At 40.4% G+C, this 21,705-nt stretch overlaps 1 protein-coding gene across 10 annotated transcripts in view; it reads left to right on the top strand.

Annotated features, from left to right (window-relative positions):
* Positions 1-21,705, top strand: part of PDE1C (phosphodiesterase 1C) — a 517,220-nt gene that overhangs the window by 370,813 nt on the left and 124,702 nt on the right. The gene's annotated exons all lie outside the window — the stretch shown is intronic.

Raw genomic sequence — 21,705 nt, forward strand, 5'->3', positions numbered from 1 at the left:
TCCGAGGGACTCTCAAGAGTCTTTTCCAACACCACAGTTCAAAAGCATCAATTCTTCAGCACTCAGCTTTCCTTGTAGTCCAACTCTCACATCCATGCATGACTACTGGAGAAACCATAGCCTTGAATAGACGGACCTTTGTTGGCAAAGTAATATCTCTGCTTTTTAAAATGCTGTCTAGGATGGTCATAACTTTCCTTCCAAGGAATAAGCGTCTTTTAATTTCATGGCTGCAGTCACCATCTGCAGTGATTTTGGAGCCCCCCCCCCAAAAAAAATAAATAAAGTCAGCCACTGTTTCCACTGTTTCTCCATCTATTTGCCATGAAGTGATGGGACCAGATGCCATGATCTTAGTTTTCTGAATGTTGAGTTTTAAATAAACTTTTTCAGTCTCCTCTTTCACTTTCATCAAGAGGCTCTTTAGTTCTTCACTTTCTGCCGTAAGGGCGGTGTCATCTGCATATCTGAGATTATTGATATTTCTCCCAGAAATCTTGATTCCAGCTTGTGCTTCATCCAGTCCAGCATTTCTCGTGATGTACTCTGCATATAAGAAATAAGCAGGGTGACAATATACAGCCTTGATATACTCCTTTTCCTATTTGGAACCAGTATGTTGTTCCATGTCCAGTTCTAACTGTTGCTTCCTGACCTACATACAGATTTTTCAAGAGGCAGGTCAGGTGGTCTGGTATTCCCATCTCTTTCAGAATTTTCCAGAGTTTATTATGATCCACACAGTCAAAGGCTTTGGCATGGTCAATAAAGCAGAAATAGATGTTTTTCTGGAACTCTCTTGCTTTTTTGATGATACAGCATGTTTTGGCAATTTGATCTCTGGTTCCTCTGACTTTTCTAAATCCAGCTTGAAAGTCTGGAAGTTCATGGTTCACATATTATTGAAATCTCACTTGGAGAATTTTGGGCATTACTTTACTCGCGTGTGAGATGAGTGCAATTGTGTGGTAGTTTGAGCATTCTTTGGCATTGCCTTTCTTTGGGATTGGAATGGAAAGTGTCCTTTTCCAGTCCTGTGGCCACTGCTGAGTTTTACAAATTTGGTGGCATACTGACTGCAGCACTTTCACAGTATCATCTTTTAGGATTTGAAATAGCTCAACTGGAATTCCATCACCTCCACTAGCTTTGTTCATAATGATGCTTCTTAAGGCCCAGTTGACTTCGCATTCCAGGATGTCTCGCTCTAGGTAGTGATCACACCATCGTCATTATCTGGGTCATGAAGATCTTTTTTGTACAGTTTTTCTGTTTATTCTTGCCACCTCTTCTTAATATCTTCTGCTTCTGTTAGGTCCATACCATTTCTGTCCTTTATTGAGCCCATCTTTGCATGAAATGTTCCCTTGGTATCTCTAATTTTCTTGAAGAGATCTCTAGTCTTTCCGATTCTATTGTTTTCCTCTATTTTTTTTCTACTGATCACTGAAGAAGGCTTTCTTATCTCTCCTTGCTATTCTTTGGAACTCTGCATTCAAATGAGTACATCTTTCCTTTTCTCCTTTGCTTTGGCTTCTCTTCTTTTCACAGCTATTTGTAAGCATCCTCAGACAGCCATTTTGCTTTTTTGAATTTCTTTTTCTTGGGGATGGTCTTGCTCCCTGTCTCCTGTACAATGTCACAAACCTCCATCCATAGTTCATCAGGCACTCTGTCTATCAGATCTAATCCCTTAAATCTATTTCTCACTTCCACTGTATAATCGTTAGGGATTTAATTTAGGTCATACCTGAATTGTCTAGTGGTTTTCCCTACTTTCTTCAACTTAAGTCTGAATTTGGCAATAAGGAGTTCACGATCTGAGCCACAGTCAGCTCCCGGTCTTGTTTTTGCTGATTATATAGAGCTTCTCCATCTTTGGCTGTAAAGAGTAGAATCAATCTGATTTTGGTGTTGCCCATCTGGTAATGTCCATCTGTAGAGTTTTCTCTTGTGTTGTTGAAAGAAGGTGTTTGCTATGACCAGTGCAACTTCTTGGAAGAACTCTATTAGCCGTTGCCCTGCTTCATTCTGTGCTCCAAGGCCAAATTTGCCTGTTACTCCAAGTGTTTCTTGACTTCCTACTTTTGCATTCCAGTCCCCTATAATGAAAAGGACATCTTTTTTGGGTGTTAGTTCTAAAAGATCTCATACATCTTCATAGAACTGTTCAGCTTCTTCAGTGTTACTGGGAGGCATAGACTTGGATAACTCTGATATTGAATGGTTTGCCTTGGAAACAGAGATCATTCTGCCATTTTTGAGACTGCATCTAAGCAGTGCATTTTGGACTTTTTTGTTGACCATGATGGCTACTCCATTTCTTCTAATGGGTTCTTGCCCACAGAAGTAGATATAATGGTCATCGGAGTTAAATTTACCCATTCCAGTCCAGTTTAGTTCGCTGATTCCTAAAATGTCGATGTTCACTCTTGCCATCTTCTGTTTGATCACTTCCAATTTGCCTTGATTCATGGACCAAACATTCCAGGTTCCTATGCAATATTGCTCTTTACGGCATCGGATTTTGCTTCTGTCACCAGTCGCATCCACAACTGGGGGTTGTTTTTGCTTTGGCTCTGTCTTTTCATTCTTTCTGGAGTTATTTTTCCACTGATCTCCAGTAGCGTATTGAGCACCTACCGACCTGGGGAGTTCATCTTTCAGTGTCCTATCTTTTTGCCTTTTCATACTGTTCATGGGGTTCTCAAGGCAGGAATACTGAAGTGGTTTGCCGTTCCCTTCTCCAGTGGACCACATTTTGTACTTATCTCTATGAAATGATCCTATCGTTTTGCCCCAGTGATATGTAAATGGTTTGAAATGACCGATAGAGAGAATCACTCTCCAACGCAGCTTAGTTCTGTCCAACATTTGCTCTTTATTTAAAAAAAAATTTTTTAATAAAATTTTTAAGATTACTCTCCATTTACAGTTATTACAAAATATCGGCAATATTCCCCCTGTTGTAGAAAACATCCTTGAGCCTGTTTTACGATGAGTAGTTTGTACCTCCCACTCTCCTACCCCTGTATTGTCTCCCCCCACCACCATTTGTGACCACCGTGTTGTTCTCTAAATCTGTGAGACTACTTATACTATCTTATATTCACAGTTTGTTATAAATTTAGATGCACATATAAGTGATATCATAAAGCATTTGTCTAAGTGGCAAGCATAATGCCCTCTAAGAACATCCATGTTGCTGGAAATGGCAAAATTTTGTTCTTTTTTATGGCTGAGTGGAATTCCATTATATGTATGAAAATCCCTCTTCTTTTCCATTCATCTGTTGATGGACACTTCAGTTACTTCCATGTCTTGGCAGTTGTAAATAATGCTGCTATGAACATTGTAGTACCTATATCTTTTCAAATTAGTGGGTTTTTTTTGGGGGGGTGTATATACCCAAGAGTGCAATTGCAGTCATATGTAGTTCTATTTTTGATTTTTTTAAAATCTCCATTCTGTCTTCCACAGTGGCTGCACCAACTTACATTCCCATCAACCATACATGAGGGTTCCCTTTTCTCCACATCCTTACTAGCATTTGTTATTTGTAGACACTTTAGTGATAGCCATTCTTGAAGATGTGAGGCGATATCTCATTGTGCTTTTGATTTACATTGCCCTGGTGATTAATGACATTGAGCATCTTTTTATGTGCCTGTTGCCCATCTGCTTTTCCTCTTTGGAAAAACATCTGTTAAGTTTTCTGCCCATTTTTAAAATTGAGGTTGGTTTGTTTTTTGATACTGAGTTGTATGCCACATTTGCTGTTTAGTATTGAGATTCATGGGAAGATTCCCTGGGTAAGGGCATAGCAACCCACTCCAGCATTCTTGCCTGGACAATCCCATGGACAGAGGAGCCTGGTGGGTTACAGTGCATAGGGTCACAGGAGTCGAACTCGACTGAAGCAACTTGGCATGCATGGATTGAGATTCATATAGGGTTAAAAAGCCAAAAATCACTACAGGAACTGCCATATTTACTCATGTTTCAGTCCTTTTTTAAATCCCTCAGTTCCTTCAGACTGCATTTTGGGGTGAATGAAATTAATATTTTTTAAATCATCTTTTTTCTTTCCTCCCCTTACATTCTTCTCTGTTTGAGGCAATGACTACCACTGCCCGTAAGATGCTGTCTTGAGTGGGTGGTACCCTCCTTGCTTGCCTCCCTGTTCCCTGTGAATTTATGTTTATTGTTCTTCCACCCGCTCTGGAAGGTGAGCAGGACTGTTGGCTGGCAGATACACTGTTTATATTCTAGGGAGACATGAGCAATGTATTTGACTAATATTTCCCTCCTCCTTCAGTGGGAACAAAGCTATTATATTCCCAAATCTGAAGGGAAGAATTTCAGGAAATCCTTGGAAGATAATCATATATCTTCCCCTTCACATCCACCCCTCCTTGTAATATCTCCTTTAACAAACTCTTTACTCCTTGGTAGGGAGTAGAAGGTCCAATGAGCTTTGGCACTGATTGTGTTCTACTTTGGATTCCTTGGTGTTCTTTCAAAGTTAAAGCCAACAAGTTCAAACTTTGTGGGTTCTTCCATGATGCCCAATGCAGTCTATTTAAGATGTACTATCTTGGGTGGAATGTATCTGTCTGTGTTTGCCTTCCCTACCACACTGTATTCTCAAGATGCATGGACTCAGCCTACTAGCAGAAATACTGTGGGAACCCATGAAATATTTGTTAAATCATTGAATTTCACTTGCATGCTGCAGCCTTGTCCTACCATGATCAGTAGTTTCCCTCTTCTCTGTGTTGAAATAATACTTGATTATATTTCTGCCACTGGATTGGTTGTTTTGCGTTTGACTCCCGTAGCAGGTGTGAGTGTGTTAGTAATCCTGTATGCCACTGAGGGATTGCTCAATGCTGTGAATGTAGCAGGGCCAGCCATTCATTCACAGTGCAGTGGAGACGTGCAGTGTAAAACTGAGGCTTCTTCTAATCTTCCTAAGCCCCACTTGCTGGGTCTGGGGTCTGTAACGGGATGGGGTGAGATTGAGAAAGCAGGGAAAAGGTGGAAGAGAGAAACTAATTATAATCTAACCTATGAAATTGCAACCAATTCAATAATTGAAGCAATCTTTTTGGGTAACTCACTTTTTGAAAAATTTAAATACTTAAGACTTTCAGATTCCCTTATTCCTCTCCCTACTGCTGTCCCAGGCAGCACAGGTCCATGTGTTCTTGTGTTGTCCTCTGGTATCTCTTGTCTCCAAGATGATGCCTCTTGTCCATTTGGTCACTGCAGGTCTTGGTGACGTCTCTGGCCAAGGTCTTTGATTGTGTTCTTCTCCACCCTTTTGGCTCCGCTGAGCTCCTGTGACACTGTGGTCCTCCTGAGGCCTGGCTGTAACGCCCACCCAGTCCCTGGCTTGGGGGGGTGCCCTTGGGGCACTCAGTCGTGGTGGCACCACTGGTAGCTCTTCCAGTCAGCATTCGCAGCTCTGCTTCAAGGCACAGGGGACCCTGGCATCCTCCTCCTCCCTGTTCAGGAGCTAAGAAAGACTTGAGGGGTCTGAACTCTGGCTTCCCTCTGTCTAAACAGTCACACAGTAGCTGTTTTACTCTGATGGTGCCGTACTGGGTTGGTGTGAGGGTGTCCTGGGAGTGACCTCGGAGGTCGTCTCCTTGCTGAGTCTAAAACAGAAAGTCGGGCTGAATGCCGCAGCTCTCAGCTTTCCCTGTCCCCACTGACACTCCCCTCTCAGAGCCCTGGTCCAGGTCCTACTCGCTTCATAGAATCTTCTTTACCCAGACTCCTCTTTTCACTGCTCTCTGGGGTCTCATCATGGTGGGAATGGCTGTTGTGACTGCAGGGATGGGGACACAAAGCAGGAAGTGACAACACAAAATATTCTTTTCTGTTCCATGCAGTGAGTTCAGGTGGTAGAAATCCCCACACTAAGAGGAACTAGGGTTTAGGTAAGGGAAGTCTAGTAGGTCACGAGTTTTAGCTTGTCACTTCCTATTCCAGTGGTGTCTTTGGAATAGCGTTCAGGGAATTGGGAGGGTGTGGGGGCTTAAAGAACAAGGGAAGGGAGAAGTCCACCCCTGGCCCATGGAGAGCAGTAGTAAATAGCCCAGAACCAAAGGCACACACAGAAGTAGCCAGGGCTGTTCACTGAATCATTATGTTTGACTGTAAATTTTGAAGACTGGTCCCAACTCTGATAAAGATGCTCACGTTGTTGTTTCACACCAGTGCGGGACTGAGCTCATCTGCTTCTCGGACTCCGCTGGGAGACTCGTAATCAGGTGTCACACTTCCTCTGCGTGGCCTCAGGCTTTGCTGGGTTGTGGACAGAGCAGGTACCCTCTCTGCTGTGATGCCAGGTCAGAGACCTCACTGAGCCCCAGTTGTTTCTGTTGGTAGCCTGGTAGAGAGAAAGGAAAACTCCTTCTTTAGAAACACTTGACAGCATAGGCTTGAACGCACCCCTCCTTCCTCGACATTTTGCAAATCTCCCGGATGCTTTTAAAGAGATGATATCAAGTGTTGAACATTACGTGAGTTTCTTGGTGTCTTTTTTTTCCTTTAATAGAGAATCATTCAGTGGAACTGTTTCTTCTTCTTTCTCATCCCTGAGACAAAGTCTAAAGCTCTTCTGAAAAAAAAAGTCCTTATTTTTTTACATTCAATACATAGGACATATTACGATACCACATAGGTTCAAGTGTTGTTAAAAAAAATCTTACAGAGTATGTGCTGAGATTTAGGAGGCTTTAAAAATGCTAAATGAGGAAGTTTTAGTTCAGTAGGGGCTCACACTGCTCCTGAGGGGAAAACTCCAGAGCATTAGAAAATTTTTTAAACCATAAAAATTACCATCGTGAACAGTGAGGAATAGTTTACTTGGGGCAAGGAGAGTGCTTTATCCATATTGATCAATTGGCATTTGCTATGATTACTGCTAATTCCTTTGTAAATCAACTCTTCTTGAAACTTCTGACAGAAAATAGATAACAGGGGATGAGTTTGTTTCCTAAATAGTTATGGGAGTTGGGTCCTGTATTATTAGCATTTACCTCATTCAGTTACCTGAGCTAGTCAAACTTGTGTTTTTTCTAACCATAGGGGTTCGGGGGGGGGATGTTAGGTGTAGGGGGGTGTTAGGTGGGGGGGCAGGTAAGAAGATGGGTGCTATTTTAATAAAAGGATAGTAAAACAAGTTCCAGCCTTAATATGCAAAGAGATGGAGGCAGTGCTGGTGAGTGAGATAATAATGTCTGAATAAAAAGTCTCCTCAACTCTTTTTTTTTCTTTTAATGTGTAGCAAAATAATGAAGTTTCTGCTTTGAACACATTCAGTTATTAGAATTTGCTAGAGCAGACTGACAGTGTATGATAATAATGATGATAATAACAAACACTACAGATCCATACCTGCCCCCATCCCAAAAATATTGCAAATGAATTTATGGTTGGCAGGAAATTGAGTGGCAATTTGGTTGAAAACAAATGTCAAAAATTAGGAATGTGCAAATTGTTTTCCTATTTGATCAGAAATGACTATACAATGCAACATAATTGGTTGGATGCATGAGACAAGCGCTCAGGGCTGGTGCACTGGGAAGACCCAGAGGGATGGGATGGAGAGGGAGGTGGGAGGGGGGATTGGGATGGGGAACACATGTAAATCCATGGCTGATTCATGTCAATATATGGCAAAACCCACTACAATATTGTAAAGTAATTAGCCTCCAACTAATAAAAAAAATTAAAAAATAAACTGAAAAAAAAAAACCACAAAAACAACAATGCAACGCAGTCACTGCAGTCACAGGTTCTTCCACATGCCAACTTACCCTGCTCCATCAAGCCTCATGCCTGGCTCTGAACTTCTTCCTTTACAAACCCTTCATGGCCACTCCCTGGTGGCTCAGACGGTAAAGCATCTACCTGCAATGTGGGAGACCAGGGTTCAATTCCTGGGTCGGGAAGATCCCCTGGAGAAGGAAATGACAACCCACTCCAGTACTCTTGCCTAGAAAATTCCATGGATGGAGAAGCCTGGTGGGCTACAGTCCATGGGGTCGCAAGGAGTCAGACACGACTGAGCGACTTCACTTTCTTTCTTTCTTTCATGGCCACTCAGGGTAGTAAAATTAACCTCAGAATAAAACAAGCTTCTGAGGATGAACTGAAAGGGGGAAAGAAAATGCAAGAAAGGAATGGGCCCCACACTTCAGAGGGCCCGAGCAAAGGTGGAATCACTGACGCTTTAGTTGAGTCACTGGGGCTCTGCCTCCCTCCTCTTATTTGTGTGCTGACCATTTGCGGGCATCTCAGTTTCAGTTGTTCCTGAACACTTCTAGCATGAAATCTTAAGTCTGTCTCTCTTTCTCACCAAGCTTCAGACATCCCTAGAGGTAAGCCTTCCTTGGGTCCTCTCCAAAGTCATCAGAGATGGCGAACAGCTCACCTGTGAACATCCCTCCTCCCACGATACAGGAGAGGCCAAATGGGAGGATCTGGGAGACAGATCTTAAATAGGTCACATGAGCAGGGAGGCCCTTATGAAACCTGCAGGATAAGGGCAACTCAAGTGCAGCCTTGGACTTGATATTGATATCCATCTCAGTATTGCATGAGCTGGAGGACTCTGTCTCTTTTTTTAAATTAAGCTTTTTATTTTGAGATAATTGTAGATTCACACAAGAAACAGTAACAGAGAGATTTCCATGTACCTTTTGTGCAGTTTTCCCTAGTGGAAACATGTTGCAAAACCATGGTACAACCAGGATATTAACATTAGCACAACACCGGCCTTCTTCAGAGTCCCCCAGTTTTATTGTACTCCTCTGTGTGTGTGTGTTTAGTTTTATGCAGTTTTATTCTGCGTGTAGATTTGTGCGTTCATTATTACACTCAAGGTACAGAATTATGCCATCATGACAAGACTCTTTTTTACAACCATCTTCATTCTACACTCCTCTCCCTCTAAACCCTGGCAACCACTAACCTGTCCTTCATGTCGTAATTCTGTCATTTCAAGATTTTTTATATTAATGGAATCATATAGTATTTAGCCTTTGGGAATTGGCTTTTTTCATTCAGGATCATTCCCTTGAGAAAACGGTCTCAGTTTTATTACAATAATTGGGAGGTTACCTCATAATCAGGTTAATTATGTCTCTCAGTTCAATGGATTATAAAGTTAACAAGTCATTTTAATATACAGTACTTCATGTAATCATCTCAGCAGAGTAGAAGCAAAAGGCTTAAAAGGAATGACAAGTGTGGGTGACAGGATCCAATTTTCCAGCTGTGGCAGAGATTGGCTGCCTCTCCACCAAACCTGCTTCCTCATCCTCCAGGGCATTCACCTGGACTACATCTCCCATCTTCTCTTTTGGAAAGATGTGGCCACGTGACTGGATTCTGGGCCATGGCAAGTTTATGCATATATATATATATATATATATATACACACACACACATATATGTATACACACACACATATATGTATACACACACACAAAGCAATTGTATAATTGTATAGTACAAAAGCAATTGTATAAGCACATATATAAAGCAATTGTATTTATATATGCTGACATATAAATATATATATCTCTGTAAATATGTTCTATCATCTTTAGGTGATGAGTTCCAATCTAGCCTCTCACACATGTCCTTCCATCTTCTTTTTCCTTCTATGGCAATCTTGGAAACTTAGGTGGAACTTAGTGGAGCCACCATTGGGCCCACAATCCTGGTTTAACTCTCTGGGATCTCTTGACCTTTAGAGTTCTGAGTCACCAGGGGTGTGGGGATGGCCACTGTGGATCTGGAGGCAGCGGAGGGGAGGGAAACAATAGCAGAGTAACACTTCCTTTCTTGTCATTTCCTCCCAGGTCTGGTGGGGCTGCCTTCTGTCCTGGAGCATGGACACACACTGCACGGCCCTCACACGTTCATAGCAGTGTCCTTAAGTGACCTGAGGTGTTTCTCACAGTTTTCTTTGAGTTTTGTTTTTTTATTTCTATAATTCTTCTGGAAATTAATTTTAAGGAAGAGAACTGTGCTAATTCAGCATCTCTTTAACCATTCTTTGTAGATTTTTATGTTTGAATTGATATTAACTATTTCTGTTATTGAGCTTCCCTCGTGGCTCAGACAGTAAAGAATCCATCTGCAATGCAGGAGCCTCAGTTTTGATCCCTGGGTCAGGAAGATCCTCTGGAGAAGGAAATGGCTACCCACTCCAGTATTCTTGCCTGGAAGATCCCATGGCCAGAAGAGGCTGGTAGGCTTCAATCCATGGCATCACAAAGAGTCAGACATAACTGAGCAAGTAACAGACACACACATTCCTGTTATTACAAGAAAAAAGTGAGAGAAAAGGTAGTCTTGGATGCATTTGACTAAAACTGTGTTTCAGGCATGGTCAAATTCCTGTGATTTTGCTGGGTGAGTGAGCTTTAGCTTTTCTGGATAATCATACGAACACAATGCAATTCAAACTGAGTAAGGAACTGAACTCAGGAAAGGAACGTGAGGGAGCCGTGGAGTTGGGTTGACTCTTAAGATGCAGAGGAACATGTCTCTGTGTTGTTCCAACCTTCCTGAATGTTCCTGCAAACTTCCTTCTCATTTCTGCTCATCTTCTTTCTCTCATTACCACCATTCAAAGATGTTTTTAGTTCTTCTCATTTCTTTAGTCTATTGAAACAGATGTTTTTGAAGTGGCATGTTTATCAGCAGAGGAAAGGATGGTAATTCTTTCCACATGAATAGCTGCAAATGAAAAATGGCTTCTGGAACTTACCTTTTGGCAGCCTGGCAGTATTTCATCTACTTTTCCCTCCACAGTCTGCAGCATGGCCTGTGGTCAATTCTGAATGATGCTCACTCACGGCTTTTCTTTTTCATTTATTTCTTTTTCCTGAAGAACAATGACCAAAAGAGTGGGTTCATATATTAACATACTTTTCCAATAATCTGTGCCAACCTAGAGTCAGACTGCAGTTTTTTTACACTGTTTCCTTTTAACAAAATATGTGAGCTGGGTGACGGTAAAAACAAGTAAGGGATAAACTGGAACTAGTTCTTCAGAAGACCAAGAATGATGGTAGGGAGAACTCCTTTCTCAATTACTGTATTGTGTTACTGCAAGAACTGCAAAGGAATAAAGTTGATATCAAATCTAAAGGGATTGAGACTTTAACCCTGGGTCATAATACTTCTGGAAGTAAAAATATGAGGCTTCTTTTCAACCAGCAGTGCTTTCTGCCCGGTGTTCACAGATTCCATCGTATGCACACATACTCACTCACTCAGTCTCACACACATGCATCCTGAAGGGAGATTTACTTGGTCGAAAAGTAGCTAGGAGAAGGCAGAATATGCAGGACTACTCCACAGCATAGCCTCATGAAAGCAAAAGGAATGCAAATATTCATCAGAAAACCCACAGTAACCAGGAGAATTTGTAGTGTTTTCTTGAGTGGACATCTGAAGAATGGGTCTATGCTAATGGGATGGAAAAATCATACATAGAGTAGGATAATCAGAAACCATTTATATTTGGTTTTCAATTTTTTTTTGCAGCAGATTTCGTTGCCTACTTGTGTTGTGTTTAGGTTACTATCAAAGCATGTATGTCGATCCTTATATATGCCAGCTTGATGTTGAGAGGAGAGGGCTAGAATAGTGAAGTGGTCAAGGATACAGGCCCAGATTAAATGCTTTATAATTAATCTTGATATTTGGTAATATAAGTCCTTCAGGTTTGTTCTTTATAATCAAAACCATATTTGGCCTATTTGGTTGTTTGCATTTCCAAATAAATTTTAAAATCAGTCTGTCAATTTACACCAAATGACCTGTGATGAATTTGTTGGGATAACATTGAATCATAGATAAATTTAGGCAGAATTCATATTTCTAAAATATTGAGTTTATAATTTATGAACATATACTATCCTTATGTTTTATTTAAGCCATTTAAATTTCTCTCAATAATATCTTCCCCTGGAGAAGGAAATGCAACTCACTCCAGTGTTCTTGCCTGGAAAATCCCATGGATGAAGGAGCCTGGCGGGCTACAATCCATGGAGTCATAAAGAATGACTGAGCACATACAGACACACAGTAATATCTTACAGTTTTTGTCTATGTAGGGTACTTTTTTATATGTTGTAGGATTTATTTTTAGATACTTTTTATGTTGATGCTTTTGTAGATAGTACCATGTTCTAATTGTTTATTGCTGTTTTTCTAGTTATCTTGCTTAATTCACCTTTGATTTTAATGATTTATTTGCAAATTCTTTTAGATATCCCAACTTAAGTATTATTTCATCTGTAGTGACAGTTTTATTTTTTCTTTCAAGTCCTCATATCTTTTATCCATTCTTCTTTCTTATTAAACTGGTGAAAAATTCTCATACAATCTTGAAGAGAAGTAGTAGTATTAGAGCTAATTCAACAGGAAAGTTTTCCGTGTTTCAGGATAATGTATGATCTTTGCTATAGCATTTCTGTTTTAGAGATCCAGTAACGGAAATTCACTTTCATTCCTTTGCTAAGATACTTATCACTTAGATGCTTTCTCTAAGTCTTTTATGATGATCATATGATTTTTCTCTCTTACTCCTGTTAAAATAGTGAATAACGTTTATTCATTGATTTAAAGTGTTAAATCAACTTTGGATTCTTGTAAGTTTGCTTGGATTCTTACTGTTTGCTTTCTTTTCTACCACTGGATTTAATTTGTTAAAATTTCATTTAGGATGTTTGCATCTATGTTCATAAAAGAAACTGTCTTGTAATTCTTTTCTTATGATGTCCCTGTTTGGTTTTGGAATCAAGAGTATGTTGGCCCCATAAAATGAGTTGGAATATGTTTCCGCTTTTGCTTTTCTCTGAAAGACTGTGGTAGTTCCTCTTCGAATGTTTAGATGAATTCATTGATAAAGTGATTTAGCATTGTAGTCTTGTTTGTGGGAAAACAGTAAACTATGGATTCAGTTTCTTCAATAAGTATAGAAATATTCATATTTTATCCTTTCTTCTGTCAGTTTTGATAAATTAAGTTTTCATATAAAACTTTCCCTTTTTATCTAAAATTTTAAGTGTATCTGCAGAAAAGTACTTATGATATTCTTTTATTATAGATTTGTAGGATGTTGTTTTTGATGTTGTCTGTTTGTGCCTTTTCTCTTTTCTCTTGATCAGTCTTGTGTGGCCTTTAATTAAGATTTCAAAAATATAGCTTTTGTTGATTATCCCTGTTATTAAGATTTTTTTCTACTAAAGTTTTGCTTTTGTGTTTATTTTTTGCTATATTTTAGCAAAAAAAAAAGATATTTCTGTTGATTATTTCTGTTTTTAAGTTTGCTTCTACTGAAGTTTTGCTTTTATGTTCATTTTTTGCTGTCTTTTACTTTATTTGGATTTATTTTGTCTTTTTAAAATTTCTTGAGGTGGATAGTGAAGTCACTTATTTTCAGATTTTCTCCTTTTCTCATGTGTCCACATAAGGTCTATACATTTCCCTCTAAGTAGTGCTTTACTTGAGTAATACAGGTTTTGATGAATCATATTTTTATTAGCATTTAAAATTATATTCTGATTTAATCTTTGACCAGTGGTTATTTAGAAGTTTCTTCATAAATTTCCAAGCATTTAGAGTATATCTAGACATTTTTTTGCTACTGATTTCAAGCTGAGTTCCACTGTTGTCATAGAACATTATCTGTATGATTTCAATTAGTTGAAACTTGTTGAGGCTTTTGCTGTTACCCAGCATAATGTCAGTTTTGATGACTGTTACATGTGTGCTTGAAGAGAATGCTTTATTCTGCAGCTGGATATAGCATTCAGTATATGTTCAGTTGTGTCAGTTTTATTAATGATGTGATGTAAAATCTTCTATAACCTTACAATTATTTTTATTAGTTAGTAGATTATAAGAGAGGCATGAAAAAATATAGATATGAACCTAGGTACCACATTTTTTTTCTTCAGTGAAAAGGTAATTAGACCCTGATAATTGACTTAAATCTCTTTGTAAATCTGCCTCAAGTATGTGTAATTGAGAACCATAAAAACAGTTTTTTTTATTTATGGCATTGACAGTAGGTAAAATTTACATAACTGGACTATTTTTGCCAGTTTTATTTTTGTTGGTGACTCGATGGACATGAGTTTGAGCAAGCTCCAGGAGTTGGTGATGGACAGGGAAGCTTGGTGTGCTGTAGTCCATGGGGTTGCAAAGAGTTAGACACGACTGAGTGACTGAACTGAACTGATTCTTTGTTTTGGTTTGGGGGTCAGCTAAATCAGGAAACCGTATGCCTAAAACAAGCCATTTCCCAGAAATTATTAAAAGCAATGATCTGTACTGCCGCCTTGCTCATGCAACACCCTAAGCTGAGTGCTATCACATGAGAGATAATATTCGTACTGCACTGTTCAGGGTACCAGACAAGCCTCGTTACAGCGAAAACATATATAATTTTCCTACTCACTGAGTCCCTACAGTCTTCTACTCTGTTGCTAGATTGATCTTTCTAAAATGCCAATTTTATCATGCCACTCCCATCCCACTTAAAATTTCTCCAAGGGCTCCCCATTGTTCTCCAGGAGAAAATGAAATTTCTTTAGCTTGGTCTGCTAAGTCCACCAGGGTCTGACTTCCACTGTCTTCTGAAGTTTTATCTCGTCTTGTCCCCCGAATTCCAATCACATTGGGATTCCTTGAATGTATCACCATCTTCCCGGCCCACCAGTTACTCCCTTCCATCTTGCTGGCCTGGCTGATGTCTGTCTGGCCTCGATTCAGCTCTGAAATCCCCTCCTCTAGAGAGGGCCTTGTGAGTTGGCAGTTCCTCTCCTGTGTGCTTTCTTAGCACCCCTGTCTCATGCTGCCGTCACGCTTGCTGTACTTGTGGGGTGAGTTCTGACTAGTTGTCGGTCTCCCCTGGTTGAGAGAAGGCGCTGCATCTTCCCACTTTGTACTCCTGGAGCCTATCACAGTACCTGCTTTCAGAGAGCACCCAGACAAGGCTGAAGGGATGTTTCAAGTACCACAATGTTAATTATGGAAACAAACAGATCTCCAGAAAAATATTCAGATGGTATCATTGGATGACATTAAAGCATGAGCCTGAAATCCCATTTGGAGGAGTTGTTTCAGTTTGCTTTCTATGGCATTTAGGTAAGTGGCAGGGATGGGAGTGACAGAGGAAACAGGTGTGTGGAAAGTACACAGAGACGCCTTTGCTTTGCAAATACGCGGATGTGATGAACTGAGATGGTGGGTTTTTTATTATTCAAATGAAGTTTTAGGGCTCATGATTCATTGGGACATGGATGGGAAGTGCTGTAAAGGATCCAGTTCCTTTTGACACTTTTTCAAACTAAACAAAGCCTGTCTGAGACAACAGCCTTTGTAGGCTACACTGGCATTTTAGGGCTGCTTATCCATTCTCAGGGAGAATAACCTTGGACAGAATGGACAGATAGAAGAAAGCATGTTCATGACTTCTTATTTCAGTCTATTTTTGATTGTGTTTTTCTGATTTCATTCCAGCAGCATTTAAAGCTCAATAAATGTATGTGCTCTCGAAGCCAAGTGTTGAAGGGTTTTGGGGACCTCACTTGGATGGGGAATTGTGCCAAGTCCATTTTAGGGTGCTTGTCTAAGTTATACAGTTAAATCAAAGAGTTGCTTCCTAATAAAGTCAACTTTGTTGGTCCTAGAAATTATCTTTGTGGGAAAAGAAAAGAGACTTTGTCTTTTCCACTTGCCTTCCAAGTTCCAAAATACAGTGGGCAGGTCTTGCCTCATTGAATTTCTCTCTTCCAAAAGTTTTCTGTAATCCAGATAATGACCTGGTCTCCAGGTGTTCATCCAGGACTTGCCCTGGACCTGAGGGCACTGGGAGCCAAAGGGATGTAATGTTTCATCATATGCCTTGCAGCAGAGACGCTTAGAGGAAGCAAAGGGTTTATGTGGAGAAATGGAAGACTCATGTAAAGATGGAAGAGGATCATCCACAATGAGATTGTACACCATCTTAAGAGAAAGGCTGCTTCCCTGATGCCTCAGCAGTAAAGAATCTGCCTGCCAACGCAGGAGATGCGTGTTCAGTCCCTCGGTTGGAAAGATCCCCTGGAGGAGGAAATAGCAGCCCACTCTGGTATTCTTGCCTGGATAATCCCATGGCCAGAGGAGTCCAGCAGGCTACAGTCCAGGGGGTCACAAAGAGTAGGACATGAGTGAGCACACACGCGTGCACTTAAAGAGAAAGGCATCTTGCCAAAGTTTGAAAGTGTGAGCGATTCCTAAAATGGTGTTGTGCTTCTATACTGGAACTATTATCTGGCAGCCACAGTGACAGAAATGGATGGGGTGCTGGAAACTATGAACATTCACTCAGAAGAGAAACTTTATTATTCTTATTGCTGTACATTTCCCTTCTCCCTCCCTCCCTCCCTTCCTTTAGGTGACTGGACCAAAAATCCTTTTGAATAGTATTAGAAAACTAGATGTACTACAGCTTACCATGGGACCTGTCCTTGGGAACATTGGACTTTTAGGTAAAATGAATTAAATGGAAAAACATCCAGACAAACTTTACTGGGAAAAGAAAGGAAGGCATCTGAGCCTTTCTGCTTAACTAGTCTCTCCAAGTCTCACAAAAATAGTTTTTGTAGTATGGGTATGACAGATTTTGGCTATTTTCAGACAACTCTTAAGATGGATTGAGCTTTAGAGTAAGCCTGTACTATGATGAAAAATAGGTAAGGGTACCTCCATATTCCCAGAAACCTTAAGACATTTTTCAGTTTTTGAGACTAGTTCGTGACTAGTGGTAAAAGAACTAATTGAAAGTCTTCTGCTCACAAAGCAGCAATTTCTCCAACAGGTAGACTGTAGGTGGTAGAGTGGGGTGGGGGTCAAGGCAGAATGTTCTAAGAAGTATAAAGGATTAGAGGAGAGGGCGACTGCGGAGCCAGTGAAACATCACCCACCTGAGTGCTCCCCTAGAGCCCAACAATATTTGAAAGTAGGGATCTGGAATTTCCTAGGGTTTGTGTGGGTGGTTTAGTCACTGTCATTTCTAACTCTTGCAACATAATGGACTGTCACCTGCTAGGATCTTCTGTCCATGGGATTTTCCAGGCAAGAATACCGGAGTGTTTGCTGTTTCCTTCTCCAGGGGATCTTCCCAGCTCAGGGATCAAAGCCGGGTCTCCTGCACTGCAGGCAGATTCTTTACTGGCTGAGCCACCAGGGCTTTTCATTTGTGTGGCAGCTGCATAAAGCAGGACGCCAGCAGCTATGTGGACAGGGAAAGCTGTAACTTACACCTGTGACAGGTGCCAGTCCGAATAGGAGCTGGGTATATAGGAAGTTGGTCACTATTTTTTGTAAGTTCTTATAGTCTTTTGTTGTCATATTTCATTTCTTTTTAACTTCTTCTTCTCTCAGTATGTCCACTTTTATTACCTATGATTTCAGCTTTCACCTTTGTTTCTCAGATCTATTTTCTTGAATTTTATTGAACACAAAGCAGATGCTGTCTAAAACTTACTTGTGTTTTCAGTAGTGAATCTTCTTTTCAAAAGTGAGTCCTTTCTCTGCAATTTGAAGATGATTCTCTACTTTTTTTAAATTGCTGAATCTTTTTGGAATTGTTTTTTCCTGGTTAGTTGTCCTTGAATAAAAAGAGGTGAATGTCTTTGGGTGTTTTCCATAAACACCATGGGTGTGTTGTCATGGGTTGCATTCATGTCTCCCAGGGTGTTGGTGGATCTTTCACTCATCTCATCATCTAGAGAGATGGGAGTTGATATGAATTTCTAGTAAGTCTTAGGCATCTTGAAGATACTTTATTTTTTTAAGTGAAAGATAATTGCTTTACAAGGTAGTATTGGTTTCTGCCATACATCAGCATGAATCAGCCATAGGTTTATGCATGTCCCCTCCCTCTTGAAGCTCCCACCAACCTCCCTCCCAACCCTTTGAAGATACTTTATTTTGTGTCATTTCTTCTCTGGGTTTGTAGAAGCCACTGGGCTAGGGGTTTGCTTCTGTTTACAGCTCTGTTGAGTCAGGCTGGATTAATGGGTTGTAATCCAGTGGGTCACACTGGTTGGCTTACACTGGATACATAAGTGTGGCTGTGTTCAGAGTCTGGCCAGCTCCACCGGTGACTATATCTGGTTGAAGCCCTACACTGCTGATTTTCTGCTCCTTGTGACATGATGCCTGGGGCTTTCTGGGGAGATGATTTTCGGTGCTGCTGATCTGAACTGCTGAGTGGGAGCACCACCCCTGGTCTGGCCTGGGGTCCTGGACTACATATTGCAGATTGATGTGCAGCTCTTCCTGACTTGATCCACACACAATACTGTACTTTCATGACTTAATTCTCCCAATACTATACTCCCCCCGGATTGGGAATTATTAATAAGAATGGATATAAAGTGATATTCCATATAGTGTTCTTAGTAATTTCAATCATTTTTGACTGATTATAATTAATTTTTAGTTCATAAAAGTGACATAGGAAACATTTATACTAGGAATAGGTATTTACCTAGAAAAGAAGGGTAATGTGCATTATATTTCACCTGCCACTCCTTTTTAATGTTTTTTAACTACTTGTTTATTTTGTTAATATTGGCTTTGTTACATTTAAGTCATAAATCCAGAATCCATTTAATTGGAGACCCACAAATCTATCCTCCTTGAAAGGTCACTGCCCCAGAGTTTGCCTTAAAGTATTTCGTTTTTGTTTTCTGTAAAAGCATATGAATGATGAAATTTTGAGCTTGTCTATACCTGAGAATATATTTGTTGGCTTTAAATATACATGACAATTATACTAAATACAGGTGAATATTTGTTGTTGTTGTTTAGTCGCTAAGTCGTGACAACTCTTTGTGACCTCATGGACTGAAGCCTGCTAGGCTCTTCTGTCCATGGAGTTCTCTAGGCAAGAATACTGGAGTAGGTTGCCATTTCTTTCTCCAGGGAATCTTCCCAAACCAGGGATCGAACCTATGTCTCCTGTGTCTCCTGATTTGGCAGGCAATTCTTTACCACTGAGCCACCAGGGAAACCCATAGGGAGATCTAGATATCTTGAATCACACTATATTATTCTCAAAAACTGGTATTGTTATTAAATTGGTTTCTGATATTTGGCATGGTGGAAATCTATGGCTAGCTTGAGATTTTTGTTACTTTGTAAGTAATATATTTTTCTTAATGCTTTCTTTTTTTTAATTTTCAGAGATAAAAAATTACAACATAATATGTTGGATTTTTTTTTCTGGTTTTGTTTGGTCCCTTTTGATCTGCTTATAAAGGTTTTTCCTCAATCTAGGAAAACTTATTTTATTAAAGCTGCTTCTGTTTGTTTCTTAGGGATGTCCTTTTGTAGGAAAAGAGAATCATCTGGTTCTTACTTCTATTAATTTTATATGTTCCCTCATAATTTTTTGTGTTTTGTCTTCTCTTAGATTTTGAGAACTACGATGGGTCCTATTTGAGAGTCATGTCAAACCCTGGTAGAATCTTTAAGCCTTAAGTTAAGGGAGAAAGTTTTTAGAAAGTTTACATTTACCCTCATTTTACTTTGCCAGTGGAGAGTCCAAACAGCCTAGTGGGTAGTTTGGCTTCCGAAGGTGAGAGTCAGAATTAGAGGCAGACTTAGCCAGGAACATAGTTTGCTGAAGAGCTTCCATTCCTTATTTGGAACAGTTCTCAGGGCTTGCTTCTGCAGTCTCCCCATTCTTTGGCAGGCTGGCTGTCCACTGTGTGTGAGTGACTGGTACACCCTTCCATGCCAGCTCCCTGTCTCGGGCTGCTGGGAAACCAGAACACTTCCTAATGCTGCTAACGGGATCCACAGGCTGACTCTCACCTCCTAGTGTGCAGAGGCCTCGGCTTATTTCCTTTGCATATTTCCCTTTTGGTGATGGAGATTGACAAGTCAGCTCGCCACTACCCTCCATCTAATTTCCTTTGTATTTTACATCACTGAAATTCCTGGAAATTTCTTTTGTATGGCTGACCCTCTTGTCTACTTTTTAAGGTTGATCCCGAGCTTTTCCTCCTTCGTTATTTTTTATCATTTTCATGTAGGTCTGGAGGGGAGTAGTTTATGCTTTTTGGAGAAGTTGACCTGTCCTCCCTTATGAGTGCAAGCCCGAGAATATTTTGAAGTCAAAAAAGTGGAAATGGCCTTGGGAAATGGAGACTCGATAATAATCTTAAGCATCCTGATAGGATGGCTCTCATGTGGTTACCTGTGATGACCAAGGCCACTGAATAACAACAATGGCAATAATAATAACAAATGCCTTTTAAAATAAATAGTGGTAAATGGGGGGTGTTAGTCAAAGAGTACAGACTTCCAGTTATAAGATAAATAAATTCTGGGGATCTATATACAACATGATGATTATAATTAGCAAGCATTGTTGTTCTTTAGTCACCAAGTTGTGTCTGACTCTTTTTGACCTCATGGATTACAGCATGCCAGACTTCCTTGTCCTCCACTATCTCCCGGAGTTTGCTCAAACTCATGTCCATTGAGTCGGTGATACCATCCAACCATCTCATCCTCTGTTGTTCCCTTCTCCTTCCTTCAATTTTTCCTAGCATCAGGGTCTTTTATAATGGGCCAGCTCTTCACATCAGGTGACCAAAGTATTGGAGCTTCAGCTTTAGCATCAGTCCTTCCAATGAATATACAGGGTTGATTTCCTTTAGGATCGTCTGGTCTGATCTCTTTGCAGTCCAAGGGACTCTCAAGAGTCTTCTCCAGTACCACAGTTCAAAAGCATCAATTCTTTGGCGCTCAGCCTTTTTTATGGTCCAGCTCTCACATCTGTACATAACTACTGGAAAAACCATAGGCTGCCATTTCCTACTCCAGGGGATCTTCACGAGCCAGGGATCAAACCTGCATCTCTTGGGTCTCCTACATTGGCAGGCTGATTCTTTAGTACTAGTGCCATCTGGGAAACCCAAATACATTCAGACTTAATCTTGTTCTCAAAGTGTCGTTGTTTGCTGGCTGTCAAACAGCCTGAAGAGGTGTGCAATCTCCAGATCTCTGTGGTATTTACAGTGTTCCCAGTTTCTGGTCTTTGATAATCTGTTGGCATTTTATTGTTCTCATATGTAGGAAGTCCTTCTCTGTGGGGATAATGTTCATATAAGTAAGAGGAGAGTTTTATTGTTTCTCTTACACTGTCTGGAACTCTTGAATTATGCATGTGTGCATGCTCAGTTGTGTCTGACTCTTTGGGATCCCATGACTATAGCCCACCAGGCTCCTCTGTCCATGGAATTCTCTAGGCAAAAATAGTGGAATGGGTTGTCATTTCCTACTCCAGGGAATTCTTGAAGAGCAGTGGGAAAGGTCTTGTCCTCAGTACCTCGTTTTATCATCCATCCTCCTTTAAAAAACAAAACTAGGGTATTTATCTGCTCCTAGAGTAATTCTTGGAGATGGAAATGGCAGCCCACTCCAGTATTCTTGCCTGGAGAATCCCATGGACTATAGCCTGCCAGATTCCTCTATCCATGGGACTGCAAGAGTCGGACATGACTTGGCAACTAAATCACTACCACAAGCACCACCAGAGTAATTCTTCCTGTCCAGTAAAAGAGCTTGCCTTCTTGTATTCCTTCTGCAGCCCTCTGT

The sequence above is a fragment of the Cervus elaphus genome, chromosome 18 (assembly GCF_910594005.1).
Source record: "Cervus elaphus chromosome 18, mCerEla1.1, whole genome shotgun sequence".
Taxonomy (NCBI): Eukaryota; Metazoa; Chordata; class Mammalia; order Artiodactyla; family Cervidae; genus Cervus; species Cervus elaphus.